A 19,385-nucleotide genomic window follows, 5' to 3' on the forward strand; every position below is an offset into this window, starting at 1 on the left:
ATAAAAGCGTTCCTTCCATCTCTGGTCGGAACTCTGTTTTGCATGTATTAGCTCTAGAATTACCACAGTTATCCAAGTAAATGTGGGTACGATCTAAGAAACCATAACTGATTTAATGAGCCATTCGCGGTTTCACCTTAATGCGGCGTGTACTGAGACATGCATGGCTTAATCTTTGAGACAAGCATATGACTACTGGCAGGATCAACCAGGGAGCTTCGGAAAGTCTCTCTCGTGATCTTTTCATATCGCCGCCGCCGGTTCGCTCAGAGACCGGTCGGTCGACTTTACTTCTCCTCTCCTTCCTTCCTTACAGTTCCACCAAACTGTTTGCATTTATATAACACAACTTCATAAAATGCATTTTCATATATTTCGTTACGCTTTGCATGCATATTTCCAGCTTAAGTTTTTAAATATGCAACTTTAAAATTTTCGGAACACTCCTTTACCACTGACTGAGATAGTTCCCTCCGTTACTCTACATCTTCACAATTCAAAGAAATTTTAAGATCCATCACAATTCTCTTTTCCTTTTCTCCCTTAGAGACTTAAAATAGTATCCCACAATCGACAAAACACGATTCGTTCGCAGCGCACTACCTTCGTGCAAGTACCTCTAGCGCTAGGCATCCATCGTTTAGGCACGGATACTACACGCTGGGCATCATCGACGCATGGTCGAGAAAGCGCGGACAAGTGTCATGCCGGTCTTTTCGAGAAAGCGCCTATCGTTACTATTCATATCGAGAAAGTACGTACGAACGCCGGTTTCATCGATCTCAGACACCCGTATTTCAATCTTTGCTCGTGTCGTCCCAAATGCCCTCTCTCGACGGAGAGGAGCCGACAATTTTAGTTTAAAACAATTTATACAATCGCTCGGACTGTAAGAGTTGATGCATAGTAAAGTACGATTATACACGTTCGTGTATAAAAGTCTATCAGCGTCGCTTTGACGCGTATACCACATAAGAGCCATTCGGTCAAAGACACCGACTCGTGGCACTGCTGTATAGAGAAATAGTAGCGGAACGAAACACGGTGCGAAAACAGTTGAGAAAATCTCAAGGAGCGATGACTGCTTCTCGACCGAGGTCGAAGAATAGCCAAGCGCCCGACGCTGCCTCGACCGGCCGCCCGTACCGTTCGGTCTCTTATAGGTACCGAACGGCCGGCCGGGACGCCGGCGACGCACGGTCCACAGCACGCGCGCTTACGGGGGAAAACCGCCGCAACGACAGACCGCCCGGGCGACCCGCTGGAACTTAGACGGAAAACCACATTCCGAACAAATCACGATACAGCGCACTACGACCAATCGAACAAAGAATAAATGAAACATATATGTTAGTAGCATACCACAGGACGAATAAATACAAATATTTAATAATTTCAGGGCCGTATTGCCTCCCGGTCACATCGGTCCGGAACGAAAATTTCGAGCTATCCACACGTTAGGCACACCACCGTGTAGCTGGCATGCTAAAACACGCTGCTGTGTGCTCAAAGTGTACGGTCGTCGTGTCCGTTCTCGAGATAATAGAGAAGAACTGCTCGATACGTGCCGAAAGTTTCAAAGTCCCAGCGGCGTGATGCTTCCCGGTCACATCGGTCCGGAACGAAAATCTCGAGCTATCCACACGTTAGGCACACCACCGTGTAGCTGGCATGCTAAAACACGCTGCTGTGTGCTCAAAGTGTACGGTCGTCGTGTCCGTTCTCGAGATAATAGAGAAGAACTGTTCGATACGTGCCGAAAGTTTCAAAGTCCCAGCGGCGTGATGCTTCCCGGTCACATCGGTCCGGAACGAAAATCTCGAGCTATCCACACGTTAGGCACACCACCGTGTAGCTGGCATGCTAAAACACGCTGCTGTGTGCTCAAAGTGTACGGTCGTCGTGTCCGTTCTCGAGACAATAGAGAAGAACTGTTCGATACGTGCCGAAAGTTTCAAAGTCCCAGCGGCGTGATGCTTCCCGGTCACATCGGTCCGGAACGAAAATCTCGAGCTATCCACACGTTAGGCACACCACCGTGTAGCTGGCATGCTAAAACACGCTGCTGTGTGCTCAAAGTGTACGGTCGTCGTGTCCGTTCTCGAGATAATAGAGAAGAACTGTTCGATACGTGCCGAAAGTTTCAAAGTCCCAGCGGCGTGTTGCTTCCCGGTCACATCGGTCCGGAACGAAAATTTCGAGCTATCCACACGTTAGGCACACCACCGTGTAGCTGGCATGCTAAAACACGCTGCTGTGTGCTCAAAGTGTACGGTCGTCGTGTCCGTTCTCGAGATAATAGAGAAGAACTGTTCGATACGTGCCGAAAGTTTCAAAGTCCCAGCGGCGTGTTGCTTCCCGGTCACATCGGTCCGGAACGAAAATTTCGAGCTATCCACAGGTTACGCACACCACCGTGTAGCTGGCATGCTAAAACACGCTGCTGTGTGCTCAAAGTGTACGGTCGTCGTGTCCGTTCTCGAGATAATAGAGAAGAACTGTTCGATACGTGCCGAAAGTTTCAAAGTCCCAGCGGCGTGATGCTTCCCGGTCACATCGGTCCGGAACGAAAATCTCGAGCTATCCACACGTTAGGCACACCACCGTGTAGCTGGCATGCTAAAACACGCTGCTGTGTGCTCAAAGTGTACGGTCGTCGTGTCCGTTCTCGAGATAATAGAGAAGAACTGTTCGATACGTGCCGAAAGTTTCAAAGTCCCAGCGGCGTGATGCTTCCCGGTCACATCGGTCCGGAACGAAAATCTCGAGCTATCCACACGTTAGGCACACCACCGTGTAGCTGGCATGCTAAAACACGCTGCTGTGTGCTCAAAGTGTACGGTCGTCGTGTCCGTTCTCGAGATAATAGAGAAGAACTGTTCGATACGTGCCGAAAGTTTCAAAGTCCCAGCGGCGTGTTGCTTCCCGGTCACATCGGTCCGGAACGAAAATTTCGAGCTATCCACACGTTAGGCACACCACCGTGTAGCTGGCATGCTAAAACACGCTGCTGTGTGCTCAAAGTGTACGGTCGTCGTGTCCGTTCTCGAGATAATAGAGAAGAACTGTTCGATACGTGCCGAAAGTTTCAAAGTCCCAGCGGCGTGTTGCTTCCCGGTCACATCGGTCCGGAACGAAAATTTCGAGCTATCCACACGTTAGGCACACCACCGTGTAGCTGGCATGCTAAAACACGCTGCTGTGTGCTCAAAGTGTACGGTCGTCGGGTCCGTTCTCGAGATAATAGGGAAGAACTGTTCGATACGTGCCGAAAGTTTCAAAGTCCCAGCGGCGTGTTGCTTCCCGGTCACATCGGTCCGGAACGAAAATTTCGAGCTATCCACACGTTAGGCACACCACCGTGTAGCTGGCATGCTAAAACACGCTGCTGTGTGCTCAAAGTGTACGGTCGTCGTGTCCGTTCTCGAGATAATAGAGAAGAACTGTTCGATACGTGCCGAAAGTTTCAAAGTCCCAGCGGCGTGTTGCTTCCCGGTCACATCGGTCCGGAACGAAAATTTCGAGCTATCCACACGTTAGGCACACCACCGTGTAGCTGGCATGCTAAAACACGCTGCTGTGTGCTCAAAGTGTACGGTCGTCGTGTCCGTTCTCGAGATAATAGAGAAGAACTGTTCGATACGTGCCGAAAGTTTCAAAGTCCCAGCGGCGTGATGCTTCCCGGTCACATCGGTCCGGAACGAAAATCTCGAGCTATCCACACGTTAGGCACACCACCGTGTAGCTGGCATGCTAAAACACGCTGCTGTGTGCTCAAAGTGTACGGTCGTCGTGTCCGTTCTCGAGATAATAGAGAAGAACTGTTCGATACGTGCCGAAAGTTTCAAAGTCCCAGCGGCTCCCTCAGGGGCTGTAGCTTGTTGCTACAGTACGGGACTGGCAAACCCGAGGTGCCCGATGCCAAACCACACCGTAAGACTCCTGTTGGTCGTCGCAACGACCCACTCCCAATTCCTCTTTTGGCTTTGAGAGTGGTACGTGACGGCAGGAGGGACGGGGGCCTTGGCTTTACCGCCCGGGCCGCGAGGATGGTAACTCTATAAATTGCCCTCCAATCCTAAGCTACGGTGCGCGGTGATGGGATGCGTGGTTGGGGGGGAGGCCCCAATCCCAAGCGGCCAACTCCGGGGTACCTGCCGACCCCCCGGAGTATTTAGGCCTGCCCGGGTATGGCGGCTCTGCCCGGGTCGACTTACTTTCCGACCTACGCGTGGGAAAAAAAATGAGTAATATGCCAAAAAAGAAAAAAGGGGGAGGGGGGTCGGAGCGAGTGGCGCGAAGTGTGGCGACGGAGGGGGCACTCGTGCCCCACCGGGCGCCGTTCGAGGAGGGGGACGAGACGGCGTCGGTCTCGTCCCTGGCGTCCGCGACCAGCGCCGCGGGCGTAAAGAGGCGCAGGACGGTGGAGGGGCGGAGGACGGAGGAAGCTCCGTCCACGTCCGCTGCTCCACCGTTGCTCACGGTGAGCGACGGGGAGGAGGACCTCAGGGACGAGGATACGGCCCATGTATCGGCCCGTATTGCCTCGTCCCTGAGGTCTATTGAGAAGGTGGCCACCACCTCGCGGGGGCTGACTACAGCCTCCGCGAGGTCGGTTGGCCAGGCCGCGACGGAGGCGCGGAGGGCTCTCCAGGAGCTGGAACGACGTGTCCCAGCTGCCTTGGAGAGCACGAACGCCCAGCTAAGGCAGCGTGTGGAGGCGCTGCAAGACGAGCTGGCGTGCTCGCGGAGGGAGACGGACGCCCTTAGGAGGCGCCCGCATCCGGGGCCGACGGGCGACTGCACGTGTGGGAGGGGGAAGGCGGGAGCTCCCCCCACACCAGCGACGTCCATGAGGAGCATCGAGCTCCTCATGGACGCCAAGATGGCGGCCATGATGGCCGTCATCCGCGGCGAAATCCGGGCGGCGCTTCGCCCCAAGGGCGGAGCGCCGGCGGGACCGAGGACCGGGCCCGGGAAACAACCGGGGGGCGGGGAACCGCAGGGGGGGACCATCGCGGTTCCGGGCCCTGCGGCAAAGACGAAGGGCAGGGGTGCCGTGGTGGGGGCGACGGCGGGGGCACAAATGCCTCCGCCGCCGCCCCCATCCGGTCCCTTGTGGACCGAAGTGCTGGGCCGAAGGGCGGGAAGGACGGCGAGGAGGGCGGCCCGGGTGCCGCCGCCTCCCCCGCCGGTTGCCCCGAAGAGGGACGGAAAGGCGGGGAGGGCGAAGCCCCGTCTGGGACGCCCCCCTTCAACGGCAGCAGTTATGCTGACCGTCCCGGAGGGGGGGGGCGTCTCCTACGGGGAGGTGATGGCAGCGGCCAAGGAAAATATATCCTTGGCCGCACTCGCCATCGAGTCGGTCCGCCCGAGATGGGCGGTGACGGGGGCGCTCATGCTGCGCGTGAGCGGCCCCGACAACGCAGCCAGGGCGGACCGACTGGCCGAAAAGCTGGGCGAGGCCTTGGCACCCCGGGGTGTCAGGGTCGCCCGGCCCACAAAGAGCGCGGAGCTGCGCGTTTGTGGGCTGGACGACTCGGTCACCCGGGAGGAGGTGGCCAGGGCGCTGGCCCAGGCCGGTGGCTGCTCTGAGGGGGACATCCGGACCGGGGAGGTCCGGCGGTCCTCCTCCGGCCTGGGAGCGGTGTGGGCACGGTGCCCTCTTCCGGCTGCCCGGAAGTTAGAAGCAGTCGGGAGGATCGTGGTGGGGTGGGTGTCGGCGAGGATCGAGGTCCTCGCCCAACGCCCACTCCAGTGCTACCGCTGCCTGGAGACGGGCCATGTCAGGCAGCGGTGCACCTCCGCGGTGGACCGCAGCGGTGCTTGTTACCGCTGCGGTGCCGAAGGCCACCGCGCGAGCCACTGCGCGGCGGCCCCCAAGTGCCCGCTGTGTGCGGACATGGGGAGACCCGCCGCGCACCGAATGGGGGGGAAGCAGTGTACCCCCCCATCCCGACGAGGGCAGAGGAGGGGGGCGCCGGGGCCGCTCCCGGCGCCGGTGAGAGCGGCCCCAGCTGCGAGCGCCGCGGCAAAACACGCTGCTGTGTGCTCAAAGTGTACGGTCGTCGTGTCCGTTCTCGAGATAATAGAGAAGAACTGTTCGATACGTGCCGAAAGTTTCAAAGTCCCAGCGGCGCTCACGGAGGTGCCACCAGGAGGCGGTGGGGAGGCCATCAAATAATGGCTCCCCGCCTCCTCCTGCAGGCCAACCTCAACCACTGCCGTGCAGCGCAGGACCTGATGTGTCAGACGCTGGCGGAGTGGGGGGGTGGTCTGGCAGTCGCCGCCGAGCCGTACCGCGTCCCCGACCATCCGCATTGGATGGGGGATGCGGGCGGCTTGGTGGCGGCTGTGTGGCAGGGCGGTGACGGGTCCCCTCCGTTCTCCTTACTGGAGAACGGGGCGGGATTCGTCGCCGTCCAGTGGGGGGGAGTCGCCGTGGTGGGGTGCTACGTTTCGCCCAACTGCGGCCTTGCTGCCTTCGAGCAGTACCTGGCCGGGGTGGGGGCGTGCCTCACAAGGATTGCGCCCCGGCCGGTGCTGGTCCTGGGGGACTTCAATGCCTGGTCTGTGGCATGGGGGTCCCCCAGGACCAATCGGAGGGGCGAGGCTCTGGGCGACTGGGCGGCGGGCTTCGACCTCCGGTTGATTAACCGGGGGTCGGAGCTGACGTGCGTGCGGCGCGGGGGAGGGTCCATAGTGGATTTGACGTTTGGATCCCCCGGCGCCGCGCGTATGGTGTCCGGGTGGGACGTGGTGGTGGGGGAGGAGACATTATCGGACCACCGGTATATCCGCGTGGTCTTGACCTCCCCCGAGGCCGCCGCGGCCCCGCACCGACGCCTCCGCCCGGGAGCGGGTAGCGCCCCACCACCACCACGCAGATGGGCGCTTCGGCGCCTTGACAAGGACGTCCTGGTGGCGGCCGCTCTGGCCGAAACCTGGCCTCGACGGGAGACCAGGCTGCCCGACCTGGAGGGGGCCGTGGCTCGGCTCGGGAGCGCCATCGCGCGCATTTGCGACGCGGCGATGCCCCGGGCCGGGCCGCGGTCTCCTCGTCGGGCGGTGTACTGGTGGTCGGGCGAAATCGGGGAATTGCGGAAAGCATGCGTCCGGGCCCGACGCCAGTACACCCGCGCGCGTCGTCGGGCCGGACGGAACGGCGACGACGGCGCGCGGGCTAGGGCGGCGGAACTGTACGAGTCCTATCGCGCGGGAAAGAGGGCTCTGCAGGTCGCCATCAAACGGGCCAAGGCCCAGAGCTGGAAGGAGCTCCTCGAGACCCTCGAGCGGGATCCATGGGGGCGCCCATACCGGATAGTTCTGAATAAACTCCGGCCATGGGCGCCCCCGATCACCGAGGGTCTCGACCCCCAGCTCTTGAGGGACGTGGTCGACACGCTCTTCCCGATCGTGGGGGAGAGCGGGCCACGTCCCTCTGCGGACCCGACCACCTGGTCCGCGGAGCTGGGGGTCTCGGCTGGGGAGCTAGCCGCGGCCATCCGAAGACTCGGGGCGAAGGATACTGCCCCGGGTCCTTCGGGAGTGCCCGGCCGAGTCTTGGTCTTGGCCGCGGACGTCCTGGGTGACGGCCTCCGGGAGCTATTCGACCGCTGCCTGGAGGCCGGGCGATTCCCCTCCGCATGGAAGGTGGCCCGAATGGTCCTCCTCCGGAAAGAGGGTAGGCCCGCGGACTCTCCGTCCGCGTACCGGCCGATTTGCCTGCTCGACGATGTGGGCAAGCTCCTGGAAAGAGTCGTGGCGGCCCGCATCGTCGGGCACCTGTCGCGGGGTGGGCCCGGGCTGGCGGAGTGCCAGTTCGGGTTCCGGGAGGGCCGGTCGACGATCGACGCGATTCGACGCGTCCGGTCCCTCTCGGCCTCGGCGGTCTCCCGGGGTGGGGTGGCATTGGCGGTGTCCTTGGACATCGCCAATGCGTTTAACACCCTACCCTGGGAGGCGATTAGGCGGGGGCTTGAGGAACATCGAGTCCCCGCCTACCTTAGGGCAGTCGTCGAGGACTACCTCCGCGACAGGTGGATCGAGTATCCGGGCCGGTGCGGGACGGAGAGGAGAGCGGTGTACTCCGGGGTTCCGCAGGGGTCGGTGTTAGGACCCCTGCTGTGGAACCTCGGGTACGACACCGTCCTGCGGGCCGAAGACCTCCCCGACGGCGTCAGTCTGACGTGCTACGCGGACGACACCTTGTTGTTGGCCGTCGGGGGGGACTGGAGGGGGGCTGTTCGGGCCGCCGAGGACGGTGCCCGGCGCGTCGTCTCCCGGATCAGGGGGATCGGTTTGGAGGTGGCTCTCCACAAAACCGAGGTACTCGGGATGTATAGACCCCGGGGAGAGCCGCCTCCCCCCCTGATCCGGGTGGGTGAGACAGACGTCGAGGTGAGGTCTCAGATGAAATATCTGGGACTTCGCCTCGACAGCCACTGGCGCTTCGAGGGTCATTTCCGGGCCCTGGCCCCGCGGTTGGAGGGGATAGTTGGCGCTTTGGGCCGTATCCTCCCCAACCTGCGGGGCCCGAGTGACCGGGTTCGCCGCCTCTACGCGGGAATGGTCCACTCGGTGGCCCTATACGGGGCCCCCGTTTGGGCGGGCGACCTGGCCGCCTCCCGGCGCAGCAAGGTATTGCTGCGCCGGGTTCAAAGGCGGCTTGCATTGCGGATCGCCCGGGGGTACCGGACCGTTTCGTATGAGGCGGCGAGCGTCCTGTCAGGGCTACCCCCGGCGGACTTGATCGCGGGCGCGCATGCGGCTTTCTACGAGGGCCGCATGCGCGCCCGCGAGGATGGGGTGGTCCTGGCGGGATGCGAGGTGGAGGCCCTCAGGCGCCAGGCCCGGGAGTCCATGCTGCAGCTTTGGCAGCAGCGGCTGGCCGAGCCGTTGTTCGGCCAGAGGACTGTCCGGGCTATCCGGCCGGTCCTGTTTGAGTGGCTGGGTAGGCGCTTCGGCTCACTCACCTACCGGTTGGTGCAGGTGCTGTCCGGGCACGGATGCTTCGGACAGTACCTGTGCCGGATCGGTGTGGAGGAGGCGGCGCGCTGCTGGCACTGTCCAGCGGACGAGGACACGGCGCAACACACCCTCGAGGTGTGTCCGGCCTGGGGGGTGGAGCGCCGTGTCCTCACGGCCGTGATTGGGGCGGACCTATCGCTGCCGGGCGTGGTACAGGCCATGCTCGGCAGCGAGACGAAGTGGCGGGCCGTGGCCTCCTTCTGCGAGGAGGTAATCTCGCAGAAGGAGGCCGCGAGCCGCATTCGCGAGAGCGGGCGACCGCGAGCGAGGCCCCGTCCGAGGCCGGGGGCGGGTGGGCCTCCGGAAGGGCCGGGGAGGCCACCCTGAGAGCGGCGGGCGGGGGTGCGTAGCCCTTGAGGCTCGTGCCACCGCCCGTCGTCTAAGGGGTGGGTAGAGTAAGGGACGGCGACGCTCTCGAGGGCGGAGAGGCCAGAGCCGCCCTCGGGAGCGTACGAGCCGGGGTGCGGCCGCGCCGACGGCACGGTCCCAGGGCCGTGCCCCCGGCGCGGCTATGGGGGCCGTGGGCGGTCGCGAGTGTGGGACTCGCGGCCGCCCTCGGGCGGCCCCCGGGAGTGGGACGTCGGAGCAGTGTGGCCCTGCTCCGACGTCGGGCGCCAGAGCGCCGAGGAGAAAACAGGGAAGGGAGGGTGAAGTACCCCCTCCCTTCCCTGGAACGGGAGGACACGGGCGCGAGAGCCCTGCACGGGGGAGCACCTGATGTTATGATGTCTTCGGTCCCAGGTGCTCCCCCTGCATAGTGCGAGGATGGCCACCGTGGTGGGTTTTAGTGGGTAGGTCCCGCGCCCGATGGGTTTCCTTCCGGGCGCGGGGAATCCCACACTCCCCCCGCCCCTCCCCAGGCGGCGGGGGGGTCTTTCGAAGATTTCCCCCACGTTAAAAAAAAAAAAAAAAAAAAAAAAAAGTCCCAGCGGCGTGTTGCTTCCCGGTCACATCGGTCCGGAACGAAAATTTCGAGCTATCCACACGTTAGGCACACCACCGTGTAGCTGGCATGGTAAAACACGCTGCTGTGTGCTCAAAGTGTACGGTCGTCGTGTCCGTTCTCGAGATAATAGAGAAGAACTGTTCGATACGTGCCGAAAGTTTCAAAGTCCCAGCGGCGTGTTGCTTCCCGGTCACATCGGTCCGGAACGAAAATTTCGAGCTATCCACACGTTAGGCACACCACCGTGTAGCTGGCATGCTAAAACACGCTGCTGTGTGCTCAAAGTGTACGGTCGTCGTGTCCGTTCTCGAGATAATAGAGAAGAACTGTTCGATACGTGCCGAAAGTTTCAAAGTCCCAGCGGCGTGATGCTTCCCGGTCACATCGGTCCGGAACGAAAATCTCGAGCTATCCACACGTTAGGCACACCACCGTGTAGCTGGCATGCTAAAACACGCTGCTGTGTGCTCAAAGTGTACGGTCGTCGTGTCCGTTCTCGAGATAATAGAGAAGAACTGTTCGATACGTGCCGAAAGTTTCAAAGTCCCAGCGGCGTGTTGCTTCCCGGTCACATCGGTCCGGAACGAAAATTTCGAGCTATCCACACGTTAGGCACACCACCGTGTAGCTGGCATGCTAAAACACGCTGCTGTGTGCTCAAAGTGTACGGTCGTCGTGTCCGTTCTCGAGATAATAGAGAAGAACTGTTCGATACGTGCCGAAAGTTTCAAAGTCCCAGCGGCGTGTTGCTTCCCGGTCACATCGGTCCGGAACGAAAATTTCGAGCTATCCACACGTTAGGCACACCACCGTGTAGCTGGCATGCTAAAACACGCTGCTGTGTGCTCAAAGTGTACGGTCGTCGGGTCCGTTCTCGAGATAATAGGGAAGAACTGTTCGATACGTGCCGAAAGTTTCAAAGTCCCAGCGGCGTGTTGCTTCCCGGTCACATCGGTCCGGAACGAAAATCTCGAGCTATCCACACGTTAGGCACACCACCGTGTAGCTGGCATGCTAAAACACGCTGCTGTGTGCTCAAAGTGTACGGTCGTCGTGTCCGTTCTCGAGATAATAGAGAAGAACTGTTCGATACGTGCCGAAAGTTTCAAAGTCCCAGCGGCGTGGTGCTTCCCGGTCACATCGGTCCGGAACGAAAATCTCGAGCTATCCACACGTTAGGCACACCACCGTGTAGCTGGCATGCTAAAACACGCTGCTGTGTGCTCAAAGTGTACGGTCGTCGTGTCCGTTCTCGAGATAATAGAGAAGAACTGTTCGATACGTGCCGAAAGTTTCAAAGTCCCAGCGGCGTGTTGCTTCCCGGTCACATCGGTCCGGAACGAAAATTTCGAGCTATCCACACGTTAGGCACACCACCGTGTAGCTGGCATGCTAAAACACGCTGCTGTGTGCTCAAAGTGTACGGTCGTCGTGTCCGTTCTCGAGATAATAGAGAAGAACTGTTCGATACGTGCCGAAAGTTTCAAAGTCCCAGCGGCGTGTTGCTTCCCGGTCACATCGGTCCGGAACGAAAATTTCGAGCTATCCACACGTTAGGCACACCACCGTGTAGCTGGCATGCTAAAACACGCTGCTGTGTGCTCAAAGTGTACGGTCGTCGTGTCCGTTCTCGAGATAATAGAGAAGAACTGTTCGATACGTGCCGAAAGTTTCAAAGTCCCAGCGGCGCGCGTCGTCGGGCCGGACGGAATGGCGACGACGGCGCGCGGGCTAGGGCGGCGGAACTGTACGAGTCCTATCGCGCGGGAAAGAGGGCTCTGCAGGTCGCCATCAAACGGGCCAAGGCCCAGAGCTGGAAGGAGCTCCTCGAGACCCTCGAGCGGGATCCATGGGGGCGCCCATACCGGATAGTTCTGAATAAACTCCGGCCATGGGCGCCCCCGATCACCGAGGGTCTCGACCCCCAGCTCTTGAGGGACGTGGTCGACACGCTCTTCCCGATCGTGGGGGAGAGCGGGCCACGTCCCTCTGCGGACCCGACCACCTGGTCCGCGGAGCTGGGGGTCTCGGCTGGGGAGCTAGCCGCGGCCGTCCGAAGACTCGGGGCGAAGGATACTGCCCCGGGTCCTTCGGGAGTGCCCGGCCGAGTCTTGGTCTTGGCCGCGGACGTCCTGGGTGACGGCCTCCGGGAGCTATTCGACCGCTGCCTGGAGGCCGGGCGATTCCCCTCCGCATGGAAGGTGGCCCGAATGGTCCTCCTCCGGAAAGAGGGTAGGCCCGCGGACTCCCCGTCCGCGTACCGGCCGATTTGCCTGCTCGACGATGTGGGCAAGCTCCTAGAAAGAGTCGTGGCGGCCCGCATCGTCGGGCACCTGTCGCGGGGTGGGCCCGGGCTGGCGGAGTGCCAGTTCGGGTTCCGGGAGGGCCGGTCGACGATCGACGCGATTCGACGCGTCCGGTCCCTCTCGGCCTCGGCGGTCTCCCGGGGTGGGGTGGCATTGGCGGTGTCCTTGGACATCGCCAATGCGTTTAACACCCTACCCTGGGAGGCGATTAGGCGGGGGCTTGAGGAACATCGAGTCCCCGCCTACCTTAGGGCAGTCGTCGAGGACTACCTCCGCGACAGGTGGATCGAGTATCCGGGCCGGTGCGGGACGGAGAGGAGAGCGGTGTACTCCGGGGTTCCGCAGGGGTCGGTGTTAGGACCCCTGCTGTGGAACCTCGGGTACGACACCGTCCTGCGGGCCGAAGACCTCCCCGACGGCGTCAGTCTGACGTGCTACGCGGACGACACCTTGTTGTTGGCCGTCGGGGGGGACTGGAGGGGGGCTGTTCGGGCCGCCGAGGACGGTGCCCGGCGCGTCGTCTCCCGGATCAGGGGGATCGGTTTGGAGGTGGCTCTCCACAAAACCGAGGTACTCGGGATGTATAGACCCCGGGGAGAGCCGCCTCCCCCCCTGATCCGGGTGGGTGAGACAGACGTCGAGGTGAGGTCTCAGATGAAATATCTGGGACTTCACCTCGACAGCCACTGGCGCTTCGAGGGTCATTTCCGGGCCCTGGCCCCGCGGTTGGAGAGGATAGTTGGCGCTTTGGGCCGTATCCTCCCCAACCTGCGGGGCCCGAGTGACCGGGTTCGCCGCCTCTACGCGGGAATGGTCCACTCGGTGGCCCTATACGGGGCCCCCGTGTGGGCGGGCGACCTGGCCGCCTCCCGGCGCAGCAAGGTATTGCTGCGCCGGGTTCAAAGGCGGCTTGCATTGCGGATCGCCCGGGGGTACCGGACCGTTTCGTATGAGGCGGCGAGCGTCCTGTCAGGGCTACCCCCGGCGGACTTGATCGCGGGCGCGCATGCGGCTTTCTACGAGGGCCGCATGCGCGCCCGCGAGGATGGGGTGGTCCTGGCGGGATGCGAGGTGGAGGCCCTCAGGCGCCAGGCCCGGGAGTCCATGCTGCAGCTTTGGCAGCAGCGGCTGGCCGAGCCGTTGTTCGGCCAGAGGACTGTCCGGGCTATCCGGCCGGTCATGTTTGAGTGGCTGGGTAGGCGCTTCGGCTCACTCACCTACCGGTTGGTGCAGGTGCTGTCCGGGCACGGATGCTTCGGTCAGTACCTGTGCCGGATCGGTGTGGAAGAGGCGGCGCGCTGCTGGCACTGTCCAGCGGACGAGGACACGGCGCAACACACCCTCGAGGTGTGTCCGGCCTGGGGGGTGGAGCGCCGTGTCCTCACGGCCGTGATTGGGGCGGACCTATCGCTGCCGGGCGTGGTACAGGCCATGCTCGGCAGCGAGACGAAGTGGCGGGCCGTGGCCTCCTTCTGCGAGGAGGTAATCTCGCAGAAGGAGGCCGCGAGCCGCATTCGCGAGAGCGGGCGACCGCGAGCGAGGCCCCGTCCGAGGCCGGGGGCGGGTGGGCCTCCGGAAGGGCCGGGGAGGCCACCCTGAGAGCGGCGGGCGGGGGTGCGTAGCCCTTGAGGCTCGTGCCACCGCCCGTCGTCTAAGGGGTGGGTAGAGTAAGGGACGGCGACGCTCTCGAGGGCGGAGAGGCCAGAGCCGCCCTCGGGAGCGTACGAGCCGGGGTGCGGCCGCGCCGACGGCACGGTCCCAGGGCCGTGCCCCCGGCGCGGCTATGGGGGCCGTGGGCGGTCGCGAGTGTGGGACTCGCGGCCGCCCTCGGGCGGCCCCCGGGAGTGGGACGTCGGAGCAGTGTGGCCCTGCTCCGACGTCGGGCGCCAGAGCGCCGAGGAGAAAACAGGGAAGGGAGGGTGAAGTACCCCCTCCCTTCCCTGGAACGGGAGGACACGGGCGCGAGAGCCCTGCACGGGGGAGCACCTGATGTTATGATGTCTTCGGTCCCAGGTGCTCCCCCTGCATAGTGCGAGGATGGCCACCGTGGTGGGTTTTAGTGGGTAGGTCCCGCGCCCGATGGGTTTCCTTCCGGGCGCGGGGAATCCCACACTCCCCCCGCCCCTCCCCAGGCGGCGGGGGGGTCTTTCGAAGATTTCCCCCACGTTAAAAAAAAAAAAAAAAAAAAAAAAAAAGTCCCAGCGGCGTGTTGCTTCCCGGTCACATCGGTCCGGAACGAAAATTTCGAGCTATCCACACGTTAGGCACACCACCGTGTAGCTGGCATGCTAAAACACGCTGCTGTGTGCTCAAAGTGTACGGTCGTCGTGTCCGTTCTCGAGATAATAGAGAAGAACTGTTCGATACGTGCCGAAAGTTTCAAAGTCCCAGCGGCGTGATGCTTCCCGGTCACATCGGTCCGGAACGAAAATCTCGAGCTATCCACACGTTAGGCACACCACCGTGTAGCTGGCATGCTAAAACACGCTGCTGTGTGCTCAAAGTGTACGGTCGTCGTGTCCGTTCTCGAGATAATAGAGAAGAACTGTTCGATACGTGCCGAAAGTTTCAAAGTCCCAGCGGCGTGTTGCTTCCCGGTCACATCGGTCCGGAACGAAAATTTCGAGCTATCCACACGTTAGGCACACCACCGTGTAGCTGGCATGCTAAAACACGCTGCTGTGTGCTCAAAGTGTACGGTCGTCGTGTCCGTTCTCGAGATAATAGAGAAGAACTGTTCGATACGTGCCGAAAGTTTCAAAGTCCCAGCGGCGTGATGCTTCCCGGTCACATCGGTCCGGAACGAAAATTTCGAGCTATCCACACGTTAGGCACACCACCGTGTAGCTGGCATGCTAAAACACGCTGCTGTGTGCTCAAAGTGTACGGTCGTCGTGTCCGTTCTCGAGATAATAGAGAAGAACTGTTCGATACGTGCCGAAAGTTTCAAAGTCCCAGCGGCGCGCGTCGTCGGGCCGGACGGAATGGCGACGACGGCGCGCGGGCTAGGGCGGCGGAACTGTACGAGTCCTATCGCGCGGGAAAGAGGGCTCTGCAGGTCGCCATCAAACGGGCCAAGGCCCAGAGCTGGAAGGAGCTCCTCGAGACCCTCGAGCGGGATCCATGGGGGCGCCCATACCGGATAGTTCTGAATAAACTCCGGCCATGGGCGCCCCCGATCACCGAGGGTCTCGACCCCCAGCTCTTGAGGGACGTGGTCGACACGCTCTTCCCGATCGTGGGGGAGAGCGGGCCACGTCCCTCTGCGGACCCGACCACCTGGTCCGCGGAGCTGGGGGTCTCGGCTGGGGAGCTAGCCGCGGCCGTCCGAAGACTCGGGGCGAAGGATACTGCCCCGGGTCCTTCGGGAGTGCCCGGCCGAGTCTTGGTCTTGGCCGCGGACGTCCTGGGTGACGGCCTCCGGGAGCTATTCGACCGCTGCCTGGAGGCCGGGCGATTCCCCTCCGCATGGAAGGTGGCCCGAATGGTCCTCCTCCGGAAAGAGGGTAGGCCCGCGGACTCCCCGTCCGCGTACCGGCCGATTTGCCTGCTCGACGATGTGGGCAAGCTCCTAGAAAGAGTCGTGGCGGCCCGCATCGTCGGGCACCTGTCGCGGGGTGGGCCCGGGCTGGCGGAGTGCCAGTTCGGGTTCCGGGAGGGCCGGTCGACGATCGACGCGATTCGACGCGTCCGGTCCCTCTCGGCCTCGGCGGTCTCCCGGGGTGGGGTGGCATTGGCGGTGTCCTTGGACATCGCCAATGCGTTTAACACCCTACCCTGGGAGGCGATTAGGCGGGGGCTTGAGGAACATCGAGTCCCCGCCTACCTTAGGGCAGTCGTCGAGGACTACCTCCGCGACAGGTGGATCGAGTATCCGGGCCGGTGCGGGACGGAGAGGAGAGCGGTGTACTCCGGGGTTCCGCAGGGGTCGGTGTTAGGACCCCTGCTGTGGAACCTCGGGTACGACACCGTCCTGCGGGCCGAAGACCTCCCCGACGGCGTCAGTCTGACGTGCTACGCGGACGACACCTTGTTGTTGGCCGTCGGGGGGGACTGGAGGGGGGCTGTTCGGGCCGCCGAGGACGGTGCCCGGCGCGTCGTCTCCCGGATCAGGGGGATCGGTTTGGAGGTGGCTCTCCACAAAACCGAGGTACTCGGGATGTATAGACCCCGGGGAGAGCCGCCTCCCCCCCTGATCCGGGTGGGTGAGACAGACGTCGAGGTGAGGTCTCAGATGAAATATCTGGGACTTCACCTCGACAGCCACTGGCGCTTCGAGGGTCATTTCCGGGCCCTGGCCCCGCGGTTGGAGAGGATAGTTGGCGCTTTGGGCCGTATCCTCCCCAACCTGCGGGGCCCGAGTGACCGGGTTCGCCGCCTCTACGCGGGAATGGTCCACTCGGTGGCCCTATACGGGGCCCCCGTGTGGGCGGGCGACCTGGCCGCCTCCCGGCGCAGCAAGGTATTGCTGCGCCGGGTTCAAAGGCGGCTTGCATTGCGGATCGCCCGGGGGTACCGGACCGTTTCGTATGAGGCGGCGAGCGTCCTGTCAGGGCTACCCCCGGCGGACTTGATCGCGGGCGCGCATGCGGCTTTCTACGAGGGCCGCATGCGCGCCCGCGAGGATGGGGTGGTCCTGGCGGGATGCGAGGTGGAGGCCCTCAGGCGCCAGGCCCGGGAGTCCATGCTGCAGCTTTGGCAGCAGCGGCTGGCCGAGCCGTTGTTCGGCCAGAGGACTGTCCGGGCTATCCGGCCGGTCATGTTTGAGTGGCTGGGTAGGCGCTTCGGCTCACTCACCTACCGGTTGGTGCAGGTGCTGTCCGGGCACGGATGCTTCGGTCAGTACCTGTGCCGGATCGGTGTGGAAGAGGCGGCGCGCTGCTGGCACTGTCCAGCGGACGAGGACACGGCGCAACACACCCTCGAGGTGTGTCCGGCCTGGGGGGTGGAGCGCCGTGTCCTCACGGCCGTGATTGGGGCGGACCTATCGCTGCCGGGCGTGGTACAGGCCATGCTCGGCAGCGAGACGAAGTGGCGGGCCGTGGCCTCCTTCTGCGAGGAGGTAATCTCGCAGAAGGAGGCCGCGAGCCGCATTCGCGAGAGCGGGCGACCGCGAGCGAGGCCCCGTCCGAGGCCGGGGGCGGGTGGGCCTCCGGAAGGGCCGGGGAGGCCACCCTGAGAGCGGCGGGCGGGGGTGCGTAGCCCTTGAGGCTCGTGCCACCGCCCGTCGTCTAAGGGGTGGGTAGAGTAAGGGACGGCGACGCTCTCGAGGGCGGAGAGGCCAGAGCCGCCCTCGGGAGCGTACGAGCCGGGGTGCGGCCGCGCCGACGGCACGGTCCCAGGGCCGTGCCCCCGGCGCGGCTATGGGGGCCGTGGGCGGTCGCGAGTGTGGGACTCGCGGCCGCCCTCGGGCGGCCCCCGGGAGTGGGACGTCGGAGCAGTGTGGCCCTGCTCCGACGTCGGGCGCCAGAGCGCCGAGGAGAAAACAGGGAAGGGAGGGTGAAGTACCCCCTCCCTTCCCTGGAACGGGAGGACACGGGCGCGAGAGCCCTGCACGGGGGAGCACCTGATGTTATGATGTCTTCGGTCCCAGGTGCTCCCCCTGCATAGTGCGAGGATGGCCACCGTGGTGGGTTTTAGTGGGTAGGTCCCGCGCCCGATGGGTTTCCTTCCGGGCGCGGGGAATCCCACACTCCCCCCGCCCCTCCCCAGGCGGCGGGGGGGTCTTTCGAAGATTTCCCCCACGTTAAAAAAAAAAAAAAAAAAAAAAAAAAAGTCCCAGCGGCGTGTTGCTTCCCGGTCACATCGGTCCGGAACGAAAATTTCGAGCTATCCACACGTTAGGCACACCACCGTGTAGCTGGCATGCTAAAACACGCTGCTGTGTGCTCAAAGTGTACGGTCGTCGTGTCCGTTCTCGAGATAATAGAGAAGAACTGTTCGATACGTGCCGAAAGTTTCAAAGTCCCAGCGGCGTGATGCTTCCCGGTCACATCGGTCCGGAACGAAAATCTCGAGCTATCCACACGTTAGGCACACCACCGTGTAGCTGGCATGCTAAAACACGCTGCTGTGTGCTCAAAGTGTACGGTCGTCGTGTCCGTTCTCGAGATAATAGAGAAGAACTGTTCGATACGTGCCGAAAGTTTCAAAGTCCCAGCGGCGTGTTGCTTCCCGGTCACATCGGTCCGGAACGAAAATTTCGAGCTATCCACACGTTAGGCACACCACCGTGTAGCTGGCATGCTAAAACACGCTGCTGTGTGCTCAAAGTGTACGGTCGTCGTGTCCGTTCTCGAGATAATAGAGAAGAACTGTTCGATACGTGCCGAAAGTTTCAAAGTCCCAGCGGCGTGATGCTTCCCGGTCACATCGGTCCGGAACGAAAATTTCGAGCTATCCACACGTTAGGCACACCACCGTGTAGCTGGCATGCTAAAACACGCTGCTGTGTGCTCAAAGTGTACGGTCGTCGTGTCCGTTCTCGAGATAATAGAGAAGAACTGTTCGATACGTGCCGAAAGTTTCAAAGTCCCAGCGGCGTGTTGCTTCCCGGTCACATCGGTCCGGAACGAAAATTTCGAGCTATCCACACGTTAGGCACACCACCGTGTAGCTGGCATGCTAAAACACGCTGCTGTGTGCTCAAAGTGTACGGTCGTCGTGTCCGTTCTCGAGATAATAGAGAAGAACTGTTCGATACGTGCCGAAAGTTTCAAAGTCCCAGCGGCGTGATGCTTCCCGGTCACATCGGTCCGGAACGAAAATCTCGAGCTATCCACACGTTAGGCACACCACCGTGTAGCTGGCATGCTAAAACACGCTGCTGTGTGCTCAAAGTGTACGGTCGTCGTGTCCGTTCTCGAGATAATAGAGAAGAACTGTTCGATACGTGCCGAAAGTTTCAAAGTCCCAGCGGCGTGTTGCTTCCCGGTCACATCGGTCCGGAACGAAAATTTCGAGCTATCCACACGTTAGGCACACCACCGTGTAGCTGGCATGCTAAAACACGCTGCTGTGTGCTCAAAGTGTACGGTCGTCGTGTCCGTTCTCGAGATAATAGAGAAGAACTGTTCGATACGTGCCGAAAGTTTCAAAGTCCC

General features: G+C 61.9%; 1 non-coding gene across 1 annotated transcript in view; it reads right to left on the bottom strand.

The window, feature by feature from the left end:
- Window positions 1–215, bottom strand: part of LOC143154480 (small subunit ribosomal RNA) — a 1,924-nt gene extending 1,709 nt beyond the window's left edge. The window contains exon 1 of the ribosomal RNA XR_012994116.1: window positions 1–215. This exon is cut by the window's left edge and continues 1,709 nt beyond it. This is a non-coding gene — a ribosomal RNA (small subunit ribosomal RNA).
- Window positions 216–19,385: the final 19,170 nt, after the last annotated feature.

This window comes from Ptiloglossa arizonensis, unplaced genomic scaffold, assembly GCF_051014685.1.
Source record: "Ptiloglossa arizonensis isolate GNS036 unplaced genomic scaffold, iyPtiAriz1_principal scaffold0023, whole genome shotgun sequence".
NCBI classification, from domain to species: domain Eukaryota; kingdom Metazoa; phylum Arthropoda; class Insecta; order Hymenoptera; family Colletidae; genus Ptiloglossa; species Ptiloglossa arizonensis.